This window comes from Myotis brandtii, unplaced genomic scaffold (genome assembly GCF_000412655.1).
Source record: "Myotis brandtii unplaced genomic scaffold, ASM41265v1 scaffold297, whole genome shotgun sequence".
NCBI classification, from domain to species: domain Eukaryota; kingdom Metazoa; phylum Chordata; class Mammalia; order Chiroptera; family Vespertilionidae; genus Myotis; species Myotis brandtii.
The window spans coordinates 352,783-357,590 of record NW_005361351.1 but is presented as its reverse complement, the minus strand read 5'-3'; positions in this window follow the sequence as shown (position 1 = coordinate 357,590).

The following is a 4,808-nucleotide window of genomic DNA, read 5'->3' as shown; positions in this document are numbered from 1 at the left end:
TCTTATCAGGCCCTATTCTTTCAAAATCTAAAGAGCTTAAATCAAATTTTCTCTTTCAGATCTAATTAGAAATGAAAACACCTAGCTCTCTGTCTGACTGCTGAAAGATAGTTAGCTATTAGTCTATTTCCCCCCCAGATGCATTCTTTTCTTAGTGGTGTGCTCATAATATTTTGTCATTTGATCTTTGTATAATTTTGTCCTTGTTGGTCTATTCAACTTACCACACTATTTTTCTTTCAAAGTTACTGATGGAAACATATTTGCCAGGGAACCCGAAACAGAAGATGTAGGAGATGGCAGTTGCATACCCTAAAGAACTATGATACTATTGGCTGTGTGCATAAATGTTGAACAGATTAATGTAGGAATAAAAATTATCTGGCAGTTGATTTAAATGCAGAATTTCAGAACCTTTCCCACAAAGAAATGTCCTACATACCAAGCACAAAGAATATAAGAGAAAAGATTTATCAGTGGGCACTAATAAGGCCCAGAAGATACATCTAGAACTCTGGGGGGAAGCTCAATGGATCTGTACTCTTTTGCCTGCTACTCAACCAATAGATGTTACTACAGGTCTAATGAAGTAAGAGACTATTCTTTCCACAAATATTAATGGATGCCTATTACTGGTATGTGCATAGTGCAAAAGTAGACAATGGAATTCTGTGAAGTACAACAAGTTTAAATTTTGGGGGGAAGGGATGAAATAAAATATAAAAAGTTTACTGACATGGTACAGCCATTATGAAAATGGTATATATGTTCTTCAAATATTAAAAGAAGAACTGTCATATCATTCAGCAATCCAACTTCTGGGTATATATCCAGAGGAAATATAATTTGTGTCTTCATAAGATACCTGCATTCCTGCGTTCATTGCAGCATTATTCACATTAGTCAAGGTATGGAAACAACCTAAGTGTCCATCAACAGATGAATAGGTAAAAAAAAAATACACACACACAAAATGGAATATTATTCAACCTTAAGAAAGAAAATTCTGCATTTGCAACAACATGGAAAACACTGGAGGACAGTATGCTAAATGAAATAAGCCAGACACAGAAAGACAAATACTTTGAGCAAATGATCCCACTTATATGAGGAACTTATAAAAGGCAAACTCATAGTTAGAGAGTAGAATGGTGGTACCAGGGGTGGGGAGTGGGGGAAATGGGTGATGTTGGTCAAGGAATACCAAGTTTTAGGTATCCAGGACGAATAAGTTCTGGAGATCTAATTATAGTTTGGTGACTATAGTTAATACTTTCTAGTGCACTTAAGATTTGCTAAGAGAGCAGATCTTAATTGTTCTCACATATATAAAAACTATATCTATTTCATGTAATGGACATGTTAATTAGCTTGATTTTGGTGATCATTTCACACAAACATTTCAGTACATACTGCTGCATCTCAGATACTAAGCCCAAATTTTACTTGGACTGCCTAGCACATTGGCAATGGAAGAACATTAAAGAAGTTTTTCTACGCCCTTAAAAAACCCCACATTCCACTCCTAATAAAGCCTAAGTCCACATTTTCTTTCCTATTCCCATGACTGAGCTTTGAGATAGTACTTTCTAAGCTTTGTAATAGTATGATTATTTGAAAACTTAGGATTTTTAATAAAATAACTAGAGGCCTGGTGCATGAAATTCATGCACGGGGTGGGGGGCGCTGTGCCCCTCAGCCTGTCCTGTATCCTCTCCAATCTGGGACTCCTCAGGAGAAGGGATCAGGCCTAAACCGGCATTCGGACATCCCTCTCACAATCTGGGACTGCTGACTCCTAACTGCTCACCTGCCTGCCTGCCTGATTGCCCCTAACCACTTTTGCCTGCCAACCTGATCCCCCCCTAACCACTCCCCTGCCGGCCTGATTTATGCCTAACTGCTCCCCTGCCAGCCTGATTGCTCCCAGCTGCCCTCCCCTGCTGTGACCCACCTCCTCCCCCAGGCCCTGCCTCCACTGTGCATGCGGCCATCTTGTGATGACCATATTATGATGGCCATCTTGTGACGATGTTAGGGCGTGATGCATGAGGGCGTGACGACCACCTAGGCTATTATTAGTATAGGTACTTCCTTATAGGCCATAAAGAAAAGTATGTTTGCTTACATCCATTCTCCTTTCTCTTGGTAACAATCTACTTTTCATTTGTTTACCATTCTCCCCACTCCAAGTAGCCAATAAGAGAAGCTGATTCCACTCTTAATTCTAGGGGTGGGATGTGTGGGTCTCCCCTAAAGAAATAACTATCATCTTACTGTGCAAGGTATACATACATAAGGCTTAATTTGAATCAATAAGACTAGAGAAGCCATTTCCTGGGACATTCTTAGGAAAGAAGCTATTTTTATTTCTTGATATGATGATCTGATAAAAATTCTGGAATATTTACATTGTAATGGCCACAGGAAGTTAATCTTGCTATTGGATAAAGCTGACATCACTGGAAATGTAGAAGAGAGAGGGGGAAAAAACAGCAACAAAAACCCCCCAAACTACATTCTTGATAAGATTGTTGAGCTATGAAGAAAACTACCACTGAGGAGTACACAGTTATGTGAAAAGTTGTTTTGGATTTGTTATTATTTGCTACTTAGAATCCTAAGTGATACACATGCTAATACTGTGCTTGATAATTCTTATCTTTTGACCACATATTTCTTTTGGTCCCTATTCCCAAAGCAGTAGTATAACTACAAAGGCATGTTTCTCAATATTGTAGAAGAGGAAGAAGACATTCTTGAAAAGAGGAATGGAATAACAGGGATTGACTTTGAAAATCTCTTTCTAATTCCTAACTTGGCCAGAAAGCACCGTCTGATAGGAACATCTCTTGTGAGCCAACATATTTGGAAAGACTTCAGGGACATTGTAAGTTAATTGCAGTTATTCTTTGAAGATGAGTAAGGGACTAGTCATATTACCACAAACAATTGACACCATTTTCTCTGGTATACTTATTTATCTCCTAGAGGGGAAAATTTTAAGATAATATGGAAACAAAAACATGTATTTACATGAAAGCATGCCTAAGTGTTGAAAGCTAATTCTTGTCCCATTTTCTATTGAAATATTTTGTTGCTAATATGACAGTATAAGCCAAATTTGGTAGAGGGGCATGTATATGTCATATATTAGTAAGAATGGATAATTGTTATAGGATGCTGATATAGGGAAAAAATCACAGTGTCCTGATTGGGAGGATCTTTCTGTCTTAGGTACAGTCCAAGTGTAAGCTGTCCTGGTGTGGCACCTCCATGGTGTCAGGCATCCAGGCTCCGTTGGTTTTGTTTCCCAGTCAAACTTAACATGCAGTTTCTATCACATTGGTAGTCCTAACGCCCACTATCAAGACCACTTGCCAGCCAGTGGAAGAGACAAAGAAGGGGAAAGGCATACCTGTTCTCTTCAAAGACACATCCTGAAAATTGCACACTTTACTTCTGTTCAGGTCTCATTGGTCAGAACTTAGTCACATGACCACACTTAGCTGAAAGGGAGGCTAGCAAACATTATCCTTAGCTGGGGAGAGGGATGTGTTCCACTAAAACCTGGGGTTTTTTATTACCAATGGAAGGATAGATTTAGGAAGACATAGCCATAGGTGTCAGAATGATTTCTTTATTTTTTAAAAGGTTTTAATCATTTTAGAGGGAGAGGAAGGAAGAGGGATAGAGAGACAGAAACATCAATCAGGTGTCTCTTGCATGCCCCCTACAGGGGATCGAGCCCACAACCCAGGCATGTGCCACAACCCAGGTACAGTCTAAGTGACTTCTTGATTCATGGGTAATCTTGCTATTGGATAAAGCTGACATCACTGGAAATGTAGAAGAGAGAGGGGGAAAAAACAGCAACAAAAACCCCCCAAACTACATTCTTGATAAGATTGTTGAGCTATGAAGAAAACTACCACTGAGGAGTACACAGTTATGTGAAAAGTTGTTTTGGATTTGTTATTATTTGCTACTTAGAATCCTAAGTGATACACATGCTAATACTGTGCTTGATAATTCTTATCTTTTGACCACATATTTCTTTTGGTCCCTATTCCCAAAGCAGTAGTATAACTACAAAGGCATGTTTCTCAATATTGTAGAAGAGGAAGAAGACATTCTTGAAAAGAGGAATGGAATAACAGGGATTGACTTTGAAAATCTCTTTCTAATTCCTAACTTGGCCAGAAAGCACCGTCTGATAGGAACATCTCTTGTGAGCCAACATATTTGGAAAGACTTCAGGGACATTGTAAGTTAATTGCAGTTATTCTTTGAAGATGAGTAAGGGACTAGTCATATTACCACAAACAATTGACACCATTTTCTCTGGTATACTTATTTATCTCCTAGAGGGGAAAATTTTAAGATAATATGGAAACAAAAACATGTATTTACATGAAAGCATGCCTAAGTGTTGAAAGCTAATTCTTGTCCCATTTTCTATTGAAATATTTTGTTGCTAATATGACAGTATAAGCCAAATTTGGTAGAGGGGCATGTATATGTCATATATTAGTAAGAATGGATAATTGTTATAGGATGCTGATATAGGGAAAAAATCACAGTGTCCTGATTGGGAGGATCTTTCTGTCTTAGGTACAGTCCAAGTGTAAGCTGTCCTGGTGTGGCACCTCCATGGTGTCAGGCATCCAGGCTCCGTTGGTTTTGTTTCCCAGTCAAACTTAACATGCAGTTTCTATCACATTGGTAGTCCTAACGCCCACTATCAAGACCACTTGCCAGCCAGTGGAAGAGACAAAGAAGGGGAAAGGCATACCTGTTCTCTTCAA